The 25,221-nt window shown below is 44.4% G+C and overlaps 1 long non-coding RNA gene across 1 annotated transcript; it reads left to right on the top strand.

The window, feature by feature from the left end:
• The first annotated feature begins 16,166 nt into the window (after positions 1-16,166).
• LOC112641552 (uncharacterized) lies at positions 16,167-24,924 on the top strand. The gene is made up of 2 exons (XR_007401494.1): positions 16,167-16,765; positions 24,347-24,924. It is a non-coding gene; the product is annotated as an uncharacterized LOC112641552 (long non-coding RNA).
• The last annotated feature ends 297 nt before the right edge of the window (positions 24,925-25,221 follow it).

The following is a 25,221-nucleotide window of genomic DNA, read 5'->3' as shown; positions in this document are numbered from 1 at the left end:
AAATGTGATGGACTAATCACTAGTTCAACCACATGAAATGGAAAATGTGACTAATACATCAATACTGGGTGGAAAGAGGTCTCTGGTGGCATATCACAGGGATCTCCATTAGGCCTGTCTATTCAACATCATTATTAATGACTTGGATAAGGATGCTTACAGATAACACAAAGCTAAGAGCACTGGAAGAAGCATCAGACCCCAGAATCAGCTTTCAAGATGATCTTGACATCCTGCAGAACTAGGATTGGAAATAAAACTTCATGGAATATGCATCAGTTCTACACCATGTTAAGACAAAAGAAGAAGCAGCAGCAGCAGCAGCAGCTACTGCTGCTGCTGCTGCTGCATAAGGATAGACTTGAAAATGGCAGGTAAAGAAAAAACTTTGAAAGGAGGAGGAAGTATTTCTCCTTAAATAATTATACCCCACCTAATCCCCAAATGATCTTAGGGAGCTCACAAAGCTATGTGAAATGAAAAAGAGCTAAAACAATGTTAAGCGAATTGCAGTAGGAGTTTTTTTTTTTTTTAAGATTTTATTTATTCATGAGAAAGAGAGAGAGAGAGAGTGAGTGAGAGAGAGAGGCAGAGACACAGGCAGAGGGAGTTGCAGGCTCAAGGAGCCTGATGTGGGACTTGATCCCGGGACCCCAGGATCACACCCTGAGCCGAGGCCGACTCTCAATTGCTGAGCCACCCAGTTGTCCCTGCAGTAGAAGTTTTAACAGTAGCAAAATACTAAAGGCACAGTTGAGACCAATCCCCAGATATGTGTATCACTCAGTCCTGTAAATGTGACAAGTTATGCTCCGAGCTCCCCTGTGGCTGAAGCAAAGAGGGAAACATGACTTGAGATTTTCTAGTACATATAAAAGACAAACAAACCATTTACCCAGGAGATATACTGCTTTTCTAGATGGTCAGACCTGAGAGAAAACTCTGTTCTAGATTCTTACAAAAAGGGCACTTGGTGAGGATGGGGATGGAGACCTCAAAAGGCAGATTCAGTGAAAGTGATTCTCCTTGGAGCCAGAAAAATGTCTAAGCACCAGATCTAGAACATTGCCTACCTTTCTAACTCACTGTTTCTGAACTTGTCCTCATTACTGCTCCCCGGAGGAGACAATCTCACTTCATCTCATTTCATTTCTCCCTCTCCTGCATAAATGCTAAGTAGCAACATTTTACTGGACAGAGTTGAGAACTTTTTAGGATCACACTCTGAGAGATCTAAGATTTTTTGCTGCTTCCCACCCCCGATTTTCACCCTCCTGGGACCCTATTGTCCCTGAGTCCCTAATAATGCATATTCTACTAGGATGGAGGACCACTTGTCCTTTACGATCCTCATCACACTCAGTAGTTGCTCTCAGGGTGCACGTTCTCTAGAGAGTGTTTTTTAGTTGGTGAATTGCTCCTCCTGGTATAGATTTTTTTTTTTTAACCGATTTGACTCAAGGTTGCACTACTAGGAAATAGCTTTACTTTGTCCATCTCTTGTTTTCCGGCTCTTGGTTGCAGCTCTCCTCCTCACCCTTTGATGCTGTCTCAAGCAGAGCATCTAGAACTTTTGGCCACCGTTGTTTATAATAACTAGCTTTATTTTGGCTAGGTAGCCTTGAAAGGTCCAGCCGGGAGGCTACATCAAAACTTCAATCTTGGAGCAGCCTGGGTGGCTCAGTGGTTTAGCACTGCCTTTGGCTCAGGGTGTGATCCTGGAGACCTGGGATTGAGTCCCACATCAGGCTCCCTGCATGGAGCCTGCTTCTCCCTCTGCCTATGTCTCTGCCTCTCTCTCTCTCTCTCTCTCTGTGTCTCATGAATAAATAAATAAAATCTTTAAAAAAACAAAACCCAAAACCATAAAAAACCCCACTTCAGTCTCACACCCAACCCCAAGCTTCTCCCCACCCCATCCCTCAGCTCATGCCTGAGCTAGGGACCTGCCTTGGAGAGGGGACATGGCTGCTTTCCACCCCCTTCTCTCCCATCTTGTTTGTCCTTCTGGGCCTCCCTTTTGGGTGGAGGTCTTCTCACTCCCCTGGAGGAGAGGGATATTTTGCAGAGGCCTTGCTGCTCAGCTATTGCACCCAGCGATGAGAGGGAAGCCAGCCCATGTCCTCTCTGTTCCTTTGCCACTGCTGGCCTCTCCAGCCAGCTTCCCACATTCCTTTATAGTTCTCTGGGCAAGAAGCAGGTGTTAGGCTCCCTGTTCCAGGAACTGGGGGCAAGGACAAGGATGTTCCCCAAGCTTCTGTCCAGTAGGAACACCATGTCAACCTACTGATAATTTCTGTGGTTCAGCCAGCATCCAGCTGGACATAGGATGCACTTTCCCATCTTGAAGGTCTGCTGCCCTCTAAGTGCTTTCCCTAGACCCCCGTGCTTTGCTCGAGGGCTGGCAGAAACATCTCCATTCCTTCTTCCATGGGGATGTGGGGGCTGGGGACACATCCCAGCCTTACTCACCAGGCTGACAACTCTTTATGCTTAGAAATGTCCCTACCTCAATGGATACTCTCTAACTTCTTGTGTCCTCTTGTGGTGTTAGAGGTGGGCTGACAGGCCTGAATCATACACTTTTGAATACACCCTGCGGGTATGTTCTGGTCACTTCCTCTTTAGAGTGTGGGGGCTTTTTGCCTACCGTCCTCTACTTTGGAGGCATTAGCAAAAATTCTGAGATTGGAAAAGGCCCAGTCAATATCCTATTAAATGTTCACACTTCCCCATTGACTGGGCCCCCTTCTTGAGACCTGCTTGCCAAGGGTGTTGAATCTCTGACTCAGGGCAACCTCTTCCGGTGGTCATAGGAAACGGATAAAGAGCTGTGGTCACGCCTCTCCTGGCTTAGTGGTTTTCCACACACCACCTTTCCATAATTATCTCTCCGCACTTCCTCTCTGCTGCTATTAAAGTTCATTTACTAGCAGCTCCTCCACTTTGTTGTGCACACGGAATTTGTTAGGAGCAAAGTAGTGAAGAGTTCAGAGGCTTGCTTCTCCTATGCCCCCCTGATGCTGGCCCAGCAGCTCAGTCCACCTTGTCTGTGGTTGGGATGATGAGAAAGAGGAAGGAGGAAACAGAATCTGGGCTGCAGAAAAGGGAGAGGAAGGGGAGGGAATAGGTGATGAGGTAAGAGGGGAGGGCTGGTGCTTGGGGGAAGGAGAGGAAGAGAGACACGGTGTGTGCCCATTTTTGGGCTCTCTGGTTTCTGAACCTCACCGAACAGTAGAGCCTTGGAGCCTCCAGCCCCGATTTCCTAGAAAAGGGAACCTGCGGGGCAACACGTCTGAATTCTGAGTAGGTCATCTGGAGCACAATGACTTTTGTCTAATGGTGAGACTGTGGCCAGGTAGTGAGAAATCTTGGGCAAGGACAACTCCAGCCACGTTTTAGTTCCACAGGAGATGGGTGAGTCAGATAGATTTTGCTCTATGGCTTCCACAGAGCTCTGTTTGCCACCCTTGCTGTGTGTCCAACTGCAGCTCTGCTCTGTGTATTCTTCTCTTGGAGACCACAGCTATGGGGTATGGCACGATCTAGAACATTTGTGGTCATCATGACAGCAGAGGAAAGAGGCCAGAAGACCACATACTGGCTCTTAAAACTTATACCTGAAAGAGACATGTGTGACTTCTGCTCCCATTTCATGGGCCAAACCAAGTCGTATGGCAGCGGCTACATATGACAGAGTGACTGTGTGTTTTTCTTCCACAGGGAAGGACTATGGATATTGGGGACAGTACTCTTACAGTCTTTCATGGGAAGCTACCCATCCTGCCTAAGACCTGGCAGTTGCGCACCATTTGAAGTCTGACAAACAGAAAAGATTCGAAGGAAGCTGCTGTGTGGGGAATTGTATTTTTTCCCTAAAGAGTATTTCATCTTGTTTCATCCACCATACTCTGAAATTCTTTTGCTGTTCAACCAGTATTGATCCAGGAAACTGTTCAGGCACACAGCTGTTAGCCATATCACTCCATAACTCCCTGACACACACCTGCTGGCTGGTTGCATTGCACCTGCTGGTCCCAATTTCTGTCTCCCTGATGCTCTCATATGCCATCACCCCCTCCTTTTCTTGGATCCACTTCATTTTTATCTCTGAGTTCCAAAACTCAGATGATAGTGACCACTCCCTATGGTAACCGAAGATTTTCAAACTCTTCTTCCACTTAGAAGATCTTCTTACTATTTGTCCAGGGGAACTGTGGGGTCTTAGGAGGTCTTTCTGTCTGAGGAGCTGAATTTCCACCATAAATGTGGCTCACTGAGAGAGATTAGCATGCATTTTTCTTTTTGTCATTAATACGAATTTTAATTTCTATACAATTATCTGGTCAGAAAAGGAATGACTAAGAATCATAGCTATAAAAGCACTTTAACAAAATAAATACCTGGGACCTGTTTGGGACTATTCTTTATTGCTCCTTCCTTCTACAAACTCAGCTGCTGCTCACCCTCAATTTACAGCCAGCCTGGATTCTGAAGTGTACTGCCCCTCCGGGAGCCAGCGCCCTCCCTGTCTCTAGGGCCCCTCGTTGCAGCGATGAGAAGCCTTTCCTGGAAGGACGCTTTTGTTTGGCTTGTGGGGATGTTTCTGGGCCACAGCCACAGGCAGCCTATTCACCCTCCTGGTGGGGAGAGCTCATGAAAGAGACAGCCTTATTTCTTTTTCTTTTTCTTTTTTTTTTTTTTGCCTCCTTATCAACTGGGACAGTTTGTTTTTTTCCCTCTGACTCATGGATTCATAATTGCAAGACTGGAAAGGGTCTTTCCTGCTGTTTCCTTCGAGTGACAGAAAACAAAAAACCAAACCAAAACAAAACAAAAAACCCAAAACTAACCACAACACAAAGATAGAGCATAACTGCCTATCGTGCCTCGTTACAGTTCAGTGAGAAGAATATTTATAATTGTCTTCCAATCAGCTATTTTCCTAGCCAGTGTATTTACCTTATTTTGATATTGAGGAGGCTTATTTCCTACCTTGATTTGTTTTGTTTCTTTCTTGGCCTTAGCTGGGTCTTTTGTGAGATGGTAATTTGCTCACTGGTCTCTTAGCAACCAGAAACTTTTCCAGCTCACCACTGAACAGATCTTGGGTTGCAAAGTTTATAACAGAACCTGCTGAAGGACAGCCCCTCTCCCAGAGCCAAAACTTTGAAACCAATGCTTAAATGAGAAAATCAACCAGGGTTTCAGGACAAGTACGTTCATAAAGGCAACGACTAACAAAGCACACACCTGACTCTCCAGAATGGTTCCATTGTCTCCTGGTCCCACTCCCAGCTGTCTGAGTCTTGCTCTTTGTCCCCTAGTAGGGCACAGGGCATGTAGGGCACGAGGCAGTTCTTCCTTGTTTTTGGGCTGATGTGAAGCAGATGGGGTCTGCCTGGAGGAGGACAAAGAGGAGGCCCTTGGTCTGCTCTCCTTATCCAGGATGGGGCAAGCAGCTCATCACATGGTCTTTGCCAGTTTCGTTCCATGGGCATTTCTTCCACACATATTTTTGTACCTTCTATGTGCTAGGTACTGCCTTTGGGAAATGCGCAGAACCCAGCCGTGCCCCTATAGAGCTCACAGCCTAATAAAGGCAGACATAAATAAATTAGTTATTATCCAGTGTGATAAGCCTGATGTCCATGATATACACAAAGGAATAGGGGAGGAGAGACAACTCAGCCTGGGGAGTGAGGTGGGAGCCTGTGTGGCTGATTGCACCGGAGGCAGAACGCGCGCGGGTGGGGCGCTCGCTCAGAGAGGGCAGTCGGGGGAGGAGACAGGGACTCTCTCCCCACCTTTAGCCTGTGTGCTGAATCACACACTTCAGTAGGGAGCCTTAAGCTCAGTTATTAGCCAGTGTGAGAGTTTACGAACTCTTGGGGTTATCTATGGCTATGCAGAAAATCACCCCGAAACTTAATGATGTAAAACAGCCACTGTTTAATTGTGCTCTCAGATGCTGCAGGTCAGGAGTTAGAAAAGGACATGGAGGATGGGCTCTTCTTTGTTCCTTAGTGTCTGGGGCTTCAGGGGAGGACTTGAGTGCCTGGAAGTACCTTCAGCTATAGTGATTTGGAGGCCACTTCCAATATATTTTCTTCATGCATGTCTGGTGGCTGGGCTGGGCTTGTTGATACTCAGGCTTGCTGAAAAAACCGGCTTGGCTGAGACAAGAGTCCAGATTGTCTCCATGTGGTCTCTCCAGCACGAAGGTCTCAGGATCATGGGACTTCTTACATGGAGGCTCAGGGCTCTGAGAGCCCAGAAGTGTTCTCTGAAGGTGAGGCAGGAGCAGCATGGCCTTGTGACTCTTGCCTTGGCAGTCATATAGCATTACTTCTGTGTACTCTATTGGTGGAAGCCAAGGTCATCTAGATGAAGATAAGGGATGTAGACCCACCTCTCACTGGAAAGAGGATCGAAATGCTTGTAGTTATGCTTAAGGTACCATACAAGGAGATGGGGAGCACTGAGCTCTGGTCTGACTCTGCCCCTCCTTTGCTGTGTGACCTTGGGTTAGCTGCTTCATCTCTCTGGGCTCCAGCCTTTTCATCTATACAATGAGGGGTTCATTTGGTTGATCTAAAGTTATGAGGAGCATCACCACAGCAAGTATATTCCTTATTACCCGTTGATTAAGCGTAAGCCAGATTTTGACACTGGGAATGGATCTCTAATTGAATCATGTTGCTCACTGGGTAAATATCATTTTTAGAATTTCCCACTGGAAGGGATTTTTGGGAACCCTTGCTCTACAGACGAGAAAACTGAGATCTAGAGAATCTAAAGTTTCAGGAGTAAGTTAATGATGAACATTAACTAGAGAATAGAACCAGGGTCCCTAAACCAATCATCCTGTGTGTTCCCACTCACCTTATTACATTTGGAATTACACATGGGATTTCATTCAATTCATTTCCACCTTCACGAAGACATCTCTGACATAAATTTAAGAATATCTATAAGTAGCCATCTGGAAATTTTCCACTGGGTCCAACCTGAGAAGTTGTTAATTGGACAGATCCGTGCTCACTGGCTGGCCCCTCTGGGATCCTTGTGTGGGACCCCAACAGAATGACAATGGAGCTGGGAGGTGGGCTGAGAAGAGGTGAGTTTACTTTTGGTTTGGATCTTAATTTTTTTTCATACCAACCATATTCAGAAATGGCTCCTGTGCATGTATAATAGGGTGATTGAGTTAAATAATAAATGACAAGAGAGGCCACAGGAGGTGGGAAAGCAAAGCAAGAGAGAAGGAGTCTGATTTCAGCTGAAATTGCAAAGGACATTGAGCTGCTGAGTGAGTGATGGGAGAGCAGAAGGGCCCCGTGGTAACAGCAACAAAAAAAGAAGTAGCAAGAAGAGCTACCTGTCCTGTTACAGCCCCAGGAATGCAGAGAGAAAGAGGACAAACTCCATGTAGAAATATAAACAGGACATTAGGTGTTTAAGAAGTTGGGGGGAGGGCGGGGACCCTGAAGTCACATCTAATGTTAGGGAGTAAAGCAAAAAAGTAGAGTGGGTCAGGGAACATTGAATCTTCATGATAAACAGGCTTTTCTAGAGAGGGATCAATCAATCACACATGTGGCCTTAAGTGGAGTCAGCCTGGCAGGGCAGATTTTGTCATGTTGTTTGGACTTTGACTGGTAACAAGGCCGGTCTATGCTCATCCACTGGTTGGTATGCAAGGAGGGTGGACGAAAGGAGACACTGAGGAAAGCAATGGAACTCTCTGGCAGGAGCCTGACTACTCCCCTACCCCATCCACTTCATTTTCAGCTTACACCAAACCCACCCGTTGCCTCTCCAATCCATCACCTCTGCTCTGACCCCAGTTCCCTCTAGGCCCACCACCCTCGTTCCTTCTGATCCATCCCATCCCAGTCCCGATCCAACACAAATTGCCATCACAATTGTCAACCTGCCCATTCTCACCTCAGCCCACATTTTAATCTCCTTACATTTTGTTTACAGGCCCCTTTATTTGGTTCTCATTGCTATGATAGTCTAGCCTTTGTAGGATTAAACTCCCAAGACACTAGACCTTAGGGGTGTAGGAATTTGACACCCTTAAAGCAGGACATGTCAACCTTTTTCTTTTTATGAATATGCAGAAAATGATATTGTACAGCCCATTGGGGTCGAGGACTCCAGCCCAACCCAGGGCCCACCAGCTACCCCAGAGGCTGAGGTGTGTAGACAAAGTTGAGATCTGTTCTCACCACACTGTTTTGGAAGCTTCACAAAGGACTGTAGGATTCTGACACTCCCAACACCACACATTTTCCCTGTAGACTTGTGTGCTCCCTGTTTGCCCTTTGGCTGACTCACCAAATGACATCAGTTCCAGGGACATGAAGGCCTCATCCCTCTTCTGGTGTCTAAGGTAGCAGCAAAATGGAATAGCTTGGTGGTGATGTGGTCACAGCAGGACTGGCTCGTTTGCCTCAGTCAGAAAAAAGCATCCATGGTGTTCAAATATATTTAGGGGGAAGCTATCACACTAGTTACAGAGCTTGTAACAGTGCTTGGGGCTGAAAGGGAGACAGAAAGGGAGTATCATGCAGTTCCTGCTTTTGTGCACTTTTATTCCAGTAGCAGGAACGAGACAAGTCCTGGAGAACTATAACAGAAGCCCGGAAAGATGAGAACCATGAGAGAGGTTCACAGCCCCTGGGGGTTGAAAGGAGGCAGAGGGTCTGTCCAGCTGGAAAGGAATCCTCCAGAGATCCACCGAAGTCATGTTATTTCACAGGGGCCTGAGGGAGGGACAGGATTTCCCCAGGAGTGAAGTGGGATACAGGACTACATTCCAGGCCCAATGAAGGACATGAAGCAAAGGGAAAAGGGGCAAAACAACAGATGGGGTGGAGAAAACCATGTAGTCCTGGAAGTGTGAGGAGTGTGGAGAGTCCAGGGATAGTGTAGAGAAGTAAGCTGGAGTGCAGAGCTCTGATTCTGGGGTGAGGAAGGGTATAGGAACCACTTGCCTGAATTTCTCTTTCTGGACCCATGGAAACCCAGCGTGCTGGTTATGAGAAAAGGAAGCAGATTAAGGACCAACCTCAAGGATGAGGAGCCCTGGGCATGCAAAACCAAAAGGTGTCAAGACCAAAATCCTGCTGCAGCTAAGTTCAAAGAGATGCAGATGAGATGTGGGGTTCAGGTAGAAGACAAAAGTCTGAAAAACTGGGATGAAAAACTGGGATGCCAACCAAGAATACGAGGATTCCTGTACAGAAGCAAGACAAAACAGTTGGTGCACATCCTTGAGGTGTTGAGGCATAGTCATGGCCCATAGTTTCTTGGAGGGCAGGGCAGACCTCAGCCACTAGTGGGTAGGGAGTGATTCAGGCCCCTGAGCCACCTCAGACACTGTGACATCTGAGGAAAGGACTTAAGGGCCACAGCCACGGGCATCTGGGAGCTCTAGCTGGAAGCTGCTTGTAGATGTTGAGAGAGGCAGCTCACCATGGGCTCCCAGTGAGCCTGCATGTTCTTGCTGAGGGCTCCAGGTTGCAAGGCTCTGTCTCCTGATACTGAGCAGTTCTGTAGCTAGTCATACAGGGAACAAAATACAGGGAGACCACTGTGTGATAACTGTGTAACTGTTCCTTCCTCAGGAGGAGAGGGAGAGAACTGGCTTGTTTGCTGCTTATGGTTTTGGGAACCTTGGCTTTGGGTTCTTTTCCTGTAGTTCAACCCCATGTGTATGCAGGTGCATATGGATCCATAGTGTTGTCCCTGCAGGGACTAGGGGACCCCATGCAAATATGCTGCTTACTGTAAACTGCATAACGTAGTCTTTTGCCTCTGACCAAGAAGGCCTTGTGCTTTTTGCCAGCATCCAGCCTAAGTCGTTAGCTTGTAAGTGAGGGAAAATCTAAGACTCTTCACAGTGTTTGACAGTAAGATGAGTTTGAAGGGGAGAGTCTAGAGCTGTGGCAAACAGGAGGCTATAAAAGTTAGGATGCTATTGGTTGCGGATAAGAGAATACACAACTAAGAATGGCTTAAAAAGAAATGCAATTTAATGATCTCACACCAAAGATCAGATCAGAAAATTTCAGGATTGATTAATTTGGCAGCTCAACAACATAAGAGACTGGAAGCCTAGCTTCCCTTTGATGCTCTCCACTTTCTCCTCACAGTCCCAAGATGGCTGCCATAGCACCGATCATCACAGCCTCACACAACGACAGGCCATCTTCCCCCCCAGCAAGTATATAATTTAGAGAAAGATTTTTGTTTTTCTGTGAATCCCTCCTTCTATCAGATAGGAAGACCTCCCTTCATGTTTCATTGGTCAGAACTAGGTCACAGGCCCACAGAAAACCTATCACTAGCAAATGGGAATGGGATTAATGTGAATAATTTAGACCAGTGATTCTCAAATTTGCGTGTGCTTATTAAAAATTGGAGGGCTTGTTAAAACATGGATTGGTGGGCCTCAGAGTTCTGGTTTAGTAGGTCTGGGGTGGGGCCCAAGAATTTTCATTTCTACCAAATTCTCAGGCTGCTTCTGCGCCAGGTACTTTCAGAAGCACTGGTTTAGAGTGATAGTTCTTAACTCTGGCTATATAGTAGAATAACCTTGGGAAGTGTACACATTTAAAAAACTGTAATCATCTGGGTGATTCTAATATGATATATATATATGTATATATATATATATATATATATATATACACATATATATAGTGTCTGAGCCATACACCTGACCTATTGAATCAAAATTTCAAGCAGCAGGGCATGTAAACTGGGATTCATAAAAAATCCATCAAGTGAGTCTAATGTGCAGTCAGGGTGACACATGCTGGTCTAAATCAAAATGAAATCTCCCTGGCTGATCCCTAAATAATGTCAGCATTCTCTGAACAGGGAACGGGGGGAATGACTTGGAGTAGCCCACCCACGGTGGTCACCACAGGGACTATCACAGTGCTCAGAGCAGCAAATGAAGAAGCATGAGGAGGAGTGGGGCTGGGGGATGACAGGGAGGAGCACCTCTGAAAGCCTTTGTGGATGGAAATGACCATCTTTGGAGACTGATGGGATGTGGAAAGAGAGGGAGAGGGACGAGGTGATGTCGGATGGGGTTTCCAGACATCCATAAGGAAAACGAGGGAACCTGGAAGAGCAATCTCTGCAGGGATGTAATAGCTTCAATCAGGACATGTGGAGCTGGAGGCGCCCATGCGATGCCTTGTGGAACAGACCTCCAGGTAGGTGAGTGGGATGGAGGCTGGAGATGCATGATTGAGAGATGAAGGCTGAAGATGGCCACGGGCACAGCAGGGGTCTTTCTCCTGGGGGTACTCCGCCTACCCCAGTCTTGCAGATAGCTACATGCCCATTGGACTTAGCATCCCTGACCTGGGCTATTCTAGTAAAACCCCGCCCAGACTTCTCGCCTCTAGTCCCTCACTTCCAGTATTCCATTTCCCACACAACCTTCAGAATTGTCTTCCTAACACAGAACTGTGATCACTGGACTTCGTTTCTTAAAGCTCTTGCCCAGACTCCCACTACCATGGAGAGTTCTCAGCCTTGGTCACACATTAGAATCATTCACAGAAGTGTTTAACAAACCCTGGGCTCTGACCAGCTCCTTCAACTTTCTGATTTAATTGCTCTGGGATGGCACCTGGGCATTATTATTTTTAAAATCCTCTTCTAAAGATTCCAATGTGTGGCCAGAGTTGAGACTACTGACCTGCTGGATGAAGCCCACATTCCTGGGCGTGGTGTCCCAGACTCTCCCTACAATACTCTTGCTTATCTTGCCCAATGGATCTCCCTGTGCTTGTTCCTTGAACTCAAGCCCTCTTGTCCCCTGCCGTTCCCTGAACACACCATGCACTTTCATGCCTCTGCAACTTCACACGTGCTCTTCCTTTGCTCAGAAAGCCCTTTCTGCATTTGGCTACTTCAATGTATTTATTCCAGGCTCACTCAGCCTAAGCATCACCTCTGTCTAGAGGGCTTCCAAGGTAGTGACTACTTTTTCTTTGGTGCCCCAACCTGGTCCCGTTCCTCTATTATAGCACCCTCCATCATTGAACGGCTCAGATGTGTATTCATCTCTTTGATGGACTTTGCTCACCCACTTACTGTGGGACTTCAGGCAAGTTGCTTGAGCCCTGTGGTCACCATATCTATAAAAGAGATAATGATGCCCACTGTGTGAGTTTCTTTCTTTCTTTTAAGATTTATTTATTTATTTATTGAGAGAGAGAGAGAGAGAGAGAGAAAGAGAGAATGAACAGGAGGGGCAGAGGAAGTTTGAGACAGAGTCTCAAGCAGATTCAGAGCAAGAGTGGAGTCTGAGGCAGGGCTCGATCTCCTGACTTTGATCATGCTAAGTTGGACCCTTAATTGACTATGCCACCCAGGTGCCCCCACTGCGTGAATTTCTTATGAGGATGAAACTAAGTGATTTGTGTTCAGCATAGAGTGTGTGTAGAGTACAGGGCCTGGCACAGGGCAAGCCCTCCACCTCTGGACCAGTGCTGCCAAAATAAATACAACAAGCCACAAAAGTGAGCCGTGTGTGCAATTTAAAGCTTTCTTGCAGCCATATTTTTTTGAAAAAAATATTTACTTTTTCATGAGAGACACAGAAAGAGAGAGGCAGAGACATAGGCAAAGGGATAAGCAGGTTCCATGCAGGGAGCCCAATGTGGGACTTGATCCCAGGACTCCAGGATCATGCCCTGAGCCAAAGGCAGATGCCTAACCACTGGGCCACCCAGGTGCCTCTTTCTTGAGGCCACATTATAAAGGTAAAAAGGGGCAGCCCTAGTGGTTCAGTGGTTTAGCACTGCCTTCAGGCCAGGGTGTGATCCCGGAGACCTGGAGATCCTGGGATAGAGTCCTTCATCAGGCTCCCGGCATGGAGCCTGCTTCTCCCTCCTCCTGTGTCTCTGCCTCTCTCTCTCTCTCTATGTCTATCATAAATAAATAAATAAATCTTTAAAAAATAAAATAAAATAAAAAGGTAAAAAGAAGTGAAATTAATCTCAGTAGTATATTTTATCTTAACTCAATATATCTTCAATATTATCTTTGAAAATTCAATCAATATAAAATTATTAATGAATTAGTTTTACTGTTTTTTGTATGTCTTTGAAACTGTTATTTTACAGTGCTAGCACACCTCATTTAAGACTAGCCACTTTTCTTTTTTTTTTTTAATTTTTTATTTATTTATGACAGTCACAGAGAGAGAGAGAGAGGCAGAGACACAGGCAGAGGGAGAAGCAGGCTCCATGCACCGGGAGCCCGACGTGGGATTCGATCCCAGGTCTCCAGGATCGTGCCCCTGGTCAAAGGCAGGCGCCAAACCTGCTGCGCCACCCAGGGATCCCAAGACTAGCCACTTTTCAAGTGCTCACTAGCTATATGTGGCCAGGAGCTACTGTACTGGACTCCAGTGCAGTCCCAGATTCAAGAAATTCTGTTAATTTTTTTTAGATTTTTTTTTAGAATATTTGATTTTTCCCTGCATCACTCAATGCTTCGCACAGAGTAGTGTTTAATACATGTCTATGAGATGTTATAAGTGCTAAGTCAGGTAGTTCCAGAGTCATATCATTGGACAGGTTGCCAAGAAGAGTAACTGATAAACAATCAAAGTTTTAATGACAGGCTATGGAAACCAGCCAGTGACCAAAAGTAAGGTACTACCTTACACTGATAGAGCCAAGGTGGAAGAGCATGAGCCCCATCTCCACAGCAAGTTAAAAGCCTAGAAGGAGAGGGTCTAGATATCGATCTTCATGCTGTGGCCACAAATATTTGGTTCCCTTCAAACTAGTCTCAGGCTAAACTAGAGGCAACCAACCCTACCCAATGACAGAATGGGTGGCCCTTTTTGGGGTAAGATCTTGGGACCAGTATGGGAAAACCACTTGACTCCAAAAACCTCCCTGACCAGGCTGGGTTTTAGGGAATGGTTATTTCAACAGATTTGTGTTTGAGTTCTGGTTCCATCATCAATGAGCTGTGTGATCTCAGACAATTTACTTAACCTTTCTGAGTTTCAGCTTCTGCCATCTGTGAAATGCAGAGACTAACAATTGCTTCTAATCTGTATCTGAGATCACATACTATGACCATGTTTTGAGGAGACCATATGCTTTTGACATGGCTCCCGACTATCCTCACCTCCTGATATTCACCCCCTGTGTATCCTCTCCCTTTGGGTGTGTGCTGGTCTTAGTGACTTAATTCTAACTATTAGAATGTGGCAAAGTGTTGGGACAGCACCTCCATGAGTAGATTACAAAGGCTCTGACTTCTGTCTTGCTGGTACTCTTTGCTCTCTGACAGAGCAAGCTTCCAAGTACAAGATGCTCTACGGAGAGGTGCACATGGAAGGGAATGGTGGAGGTCTTGTACTGCAAGCTCACAAGAGCTCCTTGAGAGATGGACTCCAACAGCTCAAGGGGGAGTCAGTTTTGACAACAATGTGAGTGAGCTTGGAAGTGGGTCCTTCCTGTGGAGCTTTGAGGTAAGTCTGCAGGCTCCTGGGAGCCAAAGGACCCAGCAAAATTGTGCCTGGACCCACAGAAACTGTGAGGCAATAAATGTGTGTTGTTTTACGTTGCAAGTTTTGGGGTAATTTGTTATACAATAATGAGTAACTAATGCATGCCTGCAGCAGTCTGGCACAGCATCTAGAATATAGAAGGTGCTCAGTAGCTTTAAATATTAGTCTTAGCAGGGGTAGCAGAAAAGTTTGCTCTTGGTAAGGGGGTTTTGTCCCTTATCACAGAAATTCTCTAAGCTAGGCTGCCTATTGATGGCTTTTAAGAACAGCCTGGATGAAATCAGACTTGCTTAAGTGGAGTCATAATTTTATTTTATTATTTTTTATATATTCTTTTTATTAGAGTTCGATTTTCCAACATATAGTATAACACCCAGTACTCATCCTGTCAATTGTCCCCCTCAATCCCATTACCCAGTCATCCCATCCCTCCGCCCACCTCCCCTTCCACTACCCCTTCTTCATTGAATTACATTCATTCATTCACAGTGGAATCGGCATGTACCATGTACCTCCTCACTCCAGGCATGGTTCCCTCCCCATCTCATCATGTCCCACTTCCAACTGGTGCCCCATATTATCACACCATGAGAACAAAAATCAGACCCTTTCCTGGAATAGAGAGCCACTGCTGACCTGGGGGCCGAAAGCAGCTACAGGACCCAGAATAAGGTACAATCAGTCCACAGTCCTGAGGAGTGTTTTGTTTTGTTCCCTTTTTTCAGAACTTGGTTGTCCTTAGACAGAAAAAGTTGTAAGAAGAATCCATGTGTAACGGAGTTAAGCATCTACGATTGTGAAGCCTGATCAATTGTGAAATGTAATTGATCACAATGTGCCTTGTCTGGGAAACAAAAGTGTTAACTGAATGAGGGTGTTCTGTGCATCGTCAAGAGGAAAGGGACTCCAAGAAGCCATGATTTGTCAGGTTTTTCCCCTGCGTTGTCCAGAGCAAGGGGGCACATGCAGCTGAGAGAAACATCCGCTCTGCTTGACAGGCAGACCCAAGAGGAGCCGGAGCATCAGGCAATCATAACTCACCGACACGAGCCATTAAGATCACCCTGCTACTCGCTGGCAGGGTCCTTGCTTACTATGCAGTATTCTGATGAGAATCATTCATTTCCCATGGATGTTGGCCTCCAACCAATGGACATGAGGTTCTGGTTTTCTCGGAAGTTACAGTTCTTTCTGGAACTAATGAGCTAATATTCTGGCTTGTTCATCAGGCTCTTGAGAGTTTGCAAAGCCTGGGTCAGTCCCTGACCTCTCAGGCTCTGTCCAAATAGAGCTGCTGCCTCTCAACGTGGAGAACTTGTGCCGAGGACCTGATGACCTCCCTGTCCTTCTGCCCTCTTTCCCGGTTTCTCCTCCTTTCTTTCTATTCTTTCTCTTCCCCTTTTTTCCTTCTACTCCACCCACCTCTTCTCTCTCTCTTTCTCTCCTCTCTCTTGGTGTCATGTCTCTGGTATGAATCATGGCATAGCATTTTTGGTTAAGCTAATGGAGCCTGGAGCCTATGGGGCTGAGTCCTAATTCCGTCATTTAGTAGTTGTGGGCTCTTGGGCAAGTTACTTTAAGCTCTTGGTGACTCATTTATAAAATGGGAATAATAGCACTTGCCTCGTAAGGCTGATATCAGGATGAAATAAATCAGAGCAGTGCTTGGCACCGGTTAGTACTCGCTCACTCAGTGTCAGCTAAGGGACAAATCCTGGGAGGCTGCCATGTGCCAGGTCTGTGCTGGGGGCTGGTCGTAGATGGTTGGCAGACACAGACTTGCCTCCAGGGCACTTGCAGGAATAATGGGGAGACTGGGACATCAACAGATCATTTCAAAGTATGCTTTTACTGAATGCTGGCTCACTGTGAGGACTGGTGTCCCTTGGGGACGTTTGAGTCTCAGTGCTGTCTGTCTTTTCACTGCCACAGGGGTCACTGCCCAAGCCCAAGAAGCTGCAGCGTGTGCGTCCAGAAACTTTACCTGGGAGGAGGTCCAGGAGAGGAGCAAAACCTACAAGGAGAGGCCTGAGGGCATGGAGGGCAAGTTTGTGTTTGTTGCAGCCTTTCAGACATGTCTTGCCTTGGGTGTTTGCGGCCAGTCCTCACACTCTGTACCGGTCATCGGATGAGATGTTCAGTGATTCTCTCTTGGTTTATGGCCACTGCAGCTCTGATGGGCCTGCTAGCGGACAGGTAGGTGTGTCGGTGAGGATGTGAATGTAACAGGATCCTGATGAATCAGAGTGACTCCAGGACTGACTCCAGGATTGGTCTGATTGCTGAGGTGTGCTCAGGGAGACTTGACGTCATTACTAAGAATAAATGAAGAGATAAGATTGTCTTCTTGGAGGTATAGGAAGGGAGCCATAAATGTCACCGCTATTCTCTCCCAGGGGTTTTGCATTCTATCTCCCTGAATATCTCACTAAGAGGTTTGCTACTGGAGTCTACTCTCTGAAGACCATGGTCATATTCTATTCTTCTCTCTTTTGTCAAATGCATGGATTTTGTGTCTTTGCTTATAGGTGTCAGATTTTAAGCAATTTAAAAAGTTAAATTAATTTCTTTTTGGAACAGATGATGTGTTGGCATGCATAAAAGTCAAAAGGTACTGAAGGATATACAGAAAGTGTCTCCTGTTTCCTCTCTTCCACCACCCTGTTCCTTTCCCCAAGGCAATTAGTTTTAGGAGTTTCTTGTGAGAGTGTCAGATCTTTAGATAAAAGAGATTTATAAGATTTCTATCAATTCAATATTTCTTTATTGAGCACCAACCAGGTGCCAGGCGCTGGAGGAGACCAACAGGGAATGGTCTCAGTTCTCTGAGATTCCATGGTGCAGTAGGGGAGCAGCCAGGTTGGCCAACAATTATAATCTGATCCTATTAAAGAAGAAGCAGAGATATGTGTGAGGTGCAGAGGTAGCACCAAGGGGCAGAAAGAGGAAAATAAACCAATAATGGAAACGAATGATGGTCTGTTATGGGCTTTCCACACCACCACGATTAGAATGCCATAGAATTTATTCCTTCAAAAAAAAAAAAAAAAAAAAAAAGAATTTATCCCTTCCTTGGTAAATGAGATTTTGATTTTTTCTCTTGGTCTCATAGAATTGAAGTATATTTTGGATTATCTGCCAACTTAAAAAAAAACAGCTTTATTGAGATATAGTTCATGTAACATGAAATTTACCTTTTAAAGTGTACAATCAACATCTTTCAGTATATTCATAGAGTCGTGCATTAATACCACAATCCATTTTAGAACCTTTGCCTTACCCCAAAAGGAAACCTCATACCTCTTCATTGTTACCCACCATCTCCTCATCCCCGCAACCCCTGGAAATGACTAATCTCCTTTCTCTTTCTATAGCTTTGTCTATTCTGGACATTTAAATGGATATACATGGAATCATATAATATGTAGCCTTTTGTGTCTGGTTTCTTTCATTTAGCATAATGTTTTCAAGGTCCATCCATATTGTAGCAGTCATCAGAACTTCATCTGTCTGAGGTAGAATAATGCGCCATTGTATGGATAGACCACATTTTGTTTAACCATTCATCAGTTGATGATATTTGGGTGATTTCTATGTTTGGGTTATTGTGAATAATGCTGCTATAATCATTCACATAGAGGTTTTTGTTTGAAAGCTTGTTTTTAATTCCTTTGGGTGTGTACCTGACTATGGAATTGCTAAGCCATATGGTAATTGTATATTTAACTTATTAAGGAATCACCAAATGGTTTTTCACTGCAGCCGTATCATTTTCGTTTCCACCAGCAGTGTATGAGGATTCTAACTTCTCGTCTTCCTGCCTTTAAAATTGGACTTTTCTCCTAGATGCTCCTGGAGTCATACACTTAGCTGCTCACTCTGCTGCGTGTGGACTTGTGTGAAGCTCTTGAAGTCACCCTAGGCCATAGCCCCTACTTATCCAGTAGCTGACCTACACAGAATTTCTAAGTCATGTCTATTTTTAAACTTTACCTATGGGACCTACAGGCCATCATGCCTGTATTCATCTCTGGAGAGTGGAAGGGAAGATCTTTGGAGGCAGAGAAAGGGAGATGGGGTCTATATAGTACCTGTACTAAGCTCCCTTTTGACCTCAGGGCAGTAACTGATTGCTTCTTTCTCTGTGTCCTCACTTAAGGGAGGACTGAGCTCACTCTAGATGAGTCCAGCGGGCAGGGGAGGGAGAATTAGGGAGCCAAGAACAGAGATAAGCACACAGAAGGAAATGACCTTGTAATTGTCCAGGGACAAGCCAGGAAGATCTGGAGGCCAGGTGGTGTCTAGAGGGGACAAAGAATATGCTTCCCTGTGCTCAGCAGCAAGTTAAGAGCTCCAGAGCCGAAAAAGAGGAAGATCAAAGCATGGTCCATACCAGGGGAGGAAAGGCAGGCCAGTGTTGATTGGTGTAGCCCAGCAGAGTGCATCACAGAAGCTGCTGACTCTGGAGGCCTGTTTGATCTCACCCCAAGTTATGGTCTGCTGGCCTTGCAGCTGCAGAGGTGATGGTAGATGTTAAGAAGGAAGACTCTTACTGCTTCTGGCAGAGGCAGAGAGAGGGGAGCTGGGATGCTGGGGATTATAAAGTGTGACCGTTGGGGAGGATGGCGTCCTTCAAGATAGCTCACTCTGCGTTCCTGCAACCCCCAGCCAATCAGCCCTCAGGTGTGCTGTGTGGTATTCAACATAGCACTGACTAACATAGAAGTAAGTGGCATACTTAGTCATTCCTCCTGGACTTGGAAGCCACTAGATAGAAGTTGATGCCAGGGTGCTGACCTATCCTGGCTTACCTCTGCATATGATGATAACTGACATTCTCATGTGCCAGGCACTGTTCTAGGCACTTTACAAGTGTGCCATTTAATCCTCAATAGCTTATAAAGTGGATACTTCTATAATGTTATGTGGAGATGAGAAAACTAAAGCACAGAGTTGTTAAGCAACACTCCTCCAAAAAACCCAGCCAATAGATGCCAGAGCAAGGGTTTGAACCTAGACAGTCTAGTTCCAGAGTGTATATTTTTTTAAAAGAGAGAAAGAGAGTGAGCCGGAGGAGGGGAGGGGCAGAGGGAGAAGGAAAGGAAGAATCTCAAGCAGGCTCCATGTTCAGCATAGAGCCTGATGCAGGGCTTGATCTCACGCTGCTGAGATCATGACCTGAGCCAAAATCGAGAGTTGGACACTTAACCAACTGAGCCACTACAGGCACCCCCCGAGTGTGTATTTTTAACCACTAGGCTATACTGATTGTGTCATTTAATCATTGTTTTCCTTTTCTTCTGCTCCTTCCAAGGTCCTAAGGACTCAGGGCCCATTGTCTTTTAGGTTTAGCTGAGATTACTCCTCTTCTAGAGCCTTGGCCAACATCCTTGTCTGCCCCAATTCTATGAACTCCAGGTCTACTCATGTAGCTCTTCCAGTTTCTCTCCATTTCTTCTTGTCTAAGCTTACCAGATTTAGCAAAAAATAAAAGAACAAAACCAAGAAAGCAAGCAAAGGAAAACATGAAACCCCCAAGCCTGGAATGCCCAGTACAGCTGTGTTTTAGAGAATCAATGAATAATTTCATAGTATAAGTATGCCCCTTGGTCTTGTTTGGGATATACGTGTGCTACAATTTTTTAATGGTCTCTCTCAAATTAAAATTTAGTTAGCAGTTTTGTGTTTTATCTGGCAGCCTTATCCCCATTTTTTGAGCTTTGTGTTGTAGTCACAAGTAGATGAAGAGTTGCTGTTGTGAACATTCCCCCTTCCAGATAGTTCTCAAACTATTCACTTCCTATCTATCTTATTATGATTTTCAGGGGAGCTTGCCATTAGAAGTCTCTATTAAAACATTTGTTTTTTAAATCCTATTTCTCTGTTTCTGGATTTGAAACCACAGCCTCACTAGTCCCAGAGCAGATGAATGTTTAAGAGCCTGTGCTTTACAAAACCACACCACAAAGCTTTTGAAATTCTAAAGATGTGCTATCTAGTGGTTTCTTCCCTCTCTTTCCATAATGGTTCTCTATTTGCTTCCCTTTAAAAGAGAATTTTTAGATTAGTCTTTTCTGAGTCTCCTTCAGGAAGATCCATGCTATCTTTCCACCAAGTTCATATTCTTCAGGTGTCCTGTGATCTCTCTTACAGATTCTATCAACATGTTTGGAATAAAAGCCAAACCCATTGCTCTTCAGTTCTTAGGCTCCTCTGTAAGCTTTTATAATAAGTCATACATTTTGGCCAACATTTCTGCAATTTTGCCCTTTAGAGCTGTTGGGTGGATGCCATCTGGTCAGCAGGATTTATTTACGTCTAATTTTTCAACTAGGTCTAGACTGTCTCATTTATTTACCACTATTTCATCTATAACCCATGTCTTGCCTGCTTAAAAACACACTTTGAGAGGTAGAAAACTCCCTCTTGACCCTTCCCCATCTGCTGGCAGATGGTTATCAAGGTTGGTTATGGGCTAGGCCCTATGTTAGATGCTAGAAGAAGCAAAGATATAAAAGATAACGTCCCTGCCACCAAATAGCTCACAGTCTGGGAAGGAAGATGATTGAGTTAGCAATTCTTTCAGCTGTAAGTAACAGAAAAATTAGCTAAAAGTGGATTAAATAAACGAGTTTTATTTATTTTTTATAATAAGCATTTTGAAAGCAAGTGAATGTTGATGTTGGTTTAGCTGCTCAACAACATCCTTAGAGACGGGGCCCCATAGATCCATTTTCAGAAGTGGCTTCTCATCTTTGTGCTGTTTACCTCATGGTCACAAAACAACTGCTGCAGCCTCAAACATCATGCCAATATTTTAGGCTGGAACAAAAAGGAAGGGTAGGACACCCACTGTTTCTGTCTCTTTTATTGGGAAAAATTCTTTCTAGGAGCACCCCCTACTCCATCCCTGTCACCCCTCCCAACTAGCCATACAAGACTTAAGCTCATCTATCATTGGCTACAACTGTGTCACATGGCCACCCAAGGCTGGGAACAGGAGGGTTAAGGCTTTCCAGACTCTTTGGAAGACATAGGCAAGGTTGGGTTTGTTTAGCTAGCCAACAGCATCCGTCTTGGAAGGGAAGCCATAAAAATGCCAATGTCACTGACAGCCTAAGGAAGTTTCAATGCCAGAGGAGTAGCACAGATTCAGATCCAGCAAATCAGTTATTTCCCTGGCTTCTTGTTTTACATGGAGTTCAGAAGGAAGAACATTGCTCATGAACTGGGATAGCCATGGAACTTAAGTTGTGTCAGGAAGGCTGGATGAGAATTAGACATTGTTGGGTCAAGGACATTCTAGGTCAGGGACATAATGGAAAGGACTGGAGATGGGGACACAATTATCTTGAAGGGAAGTGAGCATAGAGTGTGGGCTCATGTAGAGTAGAAGTGAACCCAAAGGACTGATTTTGGTCAATTTTCCAGAAGTTGCATGTTTGCCTTTGTCAGAAGCTGTAGCTTGTCTTACATGGATGGAAAAGAGTAAGCGTGTGAAGCAAGTTGCCCACAAAGTTGATGTCAGATATACCATGTTTCCCAACATCTTCCTCATTGGCTCTGAGCAAGCACATTTCTGACCCAATTGTGTTGAAGAGTCTCTCTGGCCCCCATTCCAGCTACTGCCCACCTGGTCCTTGTTTCTGGAGCTCACCCTTCTACTTCTTATCTTTGTACTCCTTTGCATCTCTGGAATGGTTCCATTGCCTTGATCCACTTTGGGATGTTGTCCTTTGTGCTCAGATGTTGGCAATTATATTCCCTCTCGAGATCTGACTTTTTTTGGACCATTAACAACCCTGTCCACACTCACTGAGCTCTTGACAACTGGTAACCCTAGCTTCATGCTGGAAATCTCATCTTGGCCACCATCCTTGACCCATCCCTTCAACTGGACTTGATCAAGCTATTCATCCAGTCTTTAGCTAGAGCTCAACAGCTCTGAATGCCAGGCAAAGCATTTGTTCTTTATTCAGTTGGCACAGAGTAATTATTGAGAGCCTTGGTTGGGAGAATCCAAGTCAGGAAAAGGTGTCTTAGGAAGCTTTCTCTAACAGTGGCACTTAGAAGAGACTGGGGAGAGGAGATCCAACAAAGAGCAGTCCAGTCAGGAGGCTGCTGCAGTAGCTTGTAAAGATCTGGACTGGGCAGAGACAGGGAATGTCCCTGATATAAGAAAAATGTGACAGGCTGTGTTAGTGATATTTGGGACATGATAAGTTTGGTTTGGGAAGAGAGGAAGAAGCACAAGAGGATGTCAGTATTTCTAGTGGGAACTATTATTGGGAGTAACAGATGCGAATCCATTGAACCAGTTTTTGTTTAGTTCATTTTTATGAAGATGCATTTGGCTTTAAGCAACCTTAGTGTGGAGTGGCAACAAGGCTTCTAAGGGAAGATAGTGTGGGAGTTGAGAAAAGGATCCTACTGGGAAGGAAAACTTGTAGGTGTTAGCTGGGAACAGTGAGAAAGTGGGGATAGGAAAGAGCAGGGAGAAACAAAGGATCCTGGAAAGTTGGGAATGGGAGAGGAAGTTGGAGAAGTAATTGCAGGCAAGCAGGACACGTGAAGGCCTGAGAAACTAGAACAGGAGAGAATTTCAAACCTGAGGAAACGGCCAGCAATGGCAGGCCACGAGCTGCTTCCTTTGAAAGGTAAAGAATTCGAGTCCTTTTGCTGGGTCCTTGTCATTTCTAATTCCAGTCTTGGCCTCATGATAATTAAGAACCTTCTCCCACTCATCAGTTTTCTCCCTTGGGGTGCTTATTTTTACTTTTGGAGCCAAGTCAGATCCTGCAAGACACTTTTCCAATACATTTTGACCTTAGTTAATTCTGATTTTCATCTGCCTGTCACAATGAGTGAGTTTCCTCATTCCCTTGATTTGAATGAAAATTTCTCAGTTTTCAGATTTTTTTTTTTTAAGCAAGGGCAGGACATCTTTTGTGGCCAGTAGCAATGCTATGAACAATTGGTTGCCTTGTAAGGCTTTTGTTTGTTTATTTTTGCTTCTTAAACATTTTTCCTGGACTTCCTGGGAGATGCTAGTGATCATTCTTCAGGATTCCTGGGAACTTTTTCCTTCTTTCTATACTTAGCTCATTCTTGTATTTTCCTGGTTCCTACTCAAAGATTGAGGTATCTTATTATGGGTTTCTTTTCTTTTCTCTCTGATTGTTAGAGTTAATTTTGTGTTATAATGTTAACAGCAACTAACATTTGTAAAGTGGTTTACAATTTACAAAGCATGTTACATACATTTTCTTATTGTATCTTCATAGTAATTCTGTGAGACAGTTTAAGTACAATTGTCCTAGTTTTACCAATGAGGCCTCTGAAGACTCACCTGGTAATAAAAGGGGTCCAAGTAATTAAGATTCTTGACTCCTTCCTTCCTCCCTCCCTCCTTCCCTCTCTTCCCTCCTTCCTTCTTTCCTAATATTGCTTCTTTTTTTTTCCTTTAAAAAAAGACAATACATGATCATTTGAGGAAATTTAGAAAATTCAGAAAAAATAAAGAAGTAAATATACATTATTGGCTGCTCCACTGTCCAGGAACTGCTACTGTCAGCACTTTGTGGTATTTCTTTCCAGTCGTATTTCTATGGATTGGTGAAGACTTTATATAATTAAAAAATTACCACATCTTGATGTTTGAGCCTGACTTTTAAGTGTGACATTATACTGTGAGCATTTCCCCATGCCATTCAACTATTTTGAAATGGATTCTAACAAGTGGATATTATAACCATTGTAACCATTCCTCTCTTGCAGGACCTTGGAGTTGTTTGCATTTGGGACTTATACAAAAACACTTTTGATGAACATCTTTTATACCATAAACACCTGTCTGAACTTCTGTGTTCAAAGCATAAGGGTGGAATGGCTGCATGAAAGAACCTGTTGTTCAACCACATTCCACAGATGTACCAGCTTTTATTCCAAAAAGAAGCATGTATTTATGCCTATTTTACCACACCTTTGCCAGCATCGAATATTGTATTTAAACTAATTGCTAGTTTTATGGATGAAAAACAAAGTTCCATTGTTTTGTTTTATATTTCTTTGTAAATAGCCTATAAGACAGAACTTTCTCCCTTTGTTATTTGTCTCTTTGTTAGAAAGTCTATGGCACTTTCATTTTTGTTATTGATATTTAAGGCTTTATGTGATTTAAATGCCCCTCTAATTCTCCATGCTCCCCGGGCTACCACATGTATTCATGCCATCTTCCCCCACCATGGAAACCATGCTGAGAAGGGGATTTCAGCCCACTAGTAGAGGAAAAAAATGAACTGAATTGACTCATACATCTTTTTTTGAATAAATGTCTACTCAGATTCTTTGCCCAATTTTTAGCTGAGTTCTTTGTCTTTTTATTATCGCATTATAAGAGTTCTTGATTTATTTCTTAGGTATAAATCTCATCAGATATGTGATTTGCAAAAATTTTCTCCCTTTCTGTGGGCTATCTTTTAATTTTCTTTATGGTACAAAAAGGTTTTAATTTTGATGATGTCCAATTTACATATTTTTTCTTTTTATTTTTTGGTGTCATATAAGAAACCATTGCCTAATCCAACATCATGAAGATTTGTGATTATGTTTTTTTCTAAGAGTTTAGTACATTTAGCTCTTACATTTAGATG

The sequence above is a fragment of the Canis lupus genome, chromosome 12 (genome assembly GCF_003254725.2).
Source record: "Canis lupus dingo isolate Sandy chromosome 12, ASM325472v2, whole genome shotgun sequence".
NCBI lineage: Eukaryota > Metazoa > Chordata > Mammalia > Carnivora > Canidae > Canis > Canis lupus.
This window is presented reverse-complemented; position numbering and strand designations above follow the sequence as displayed.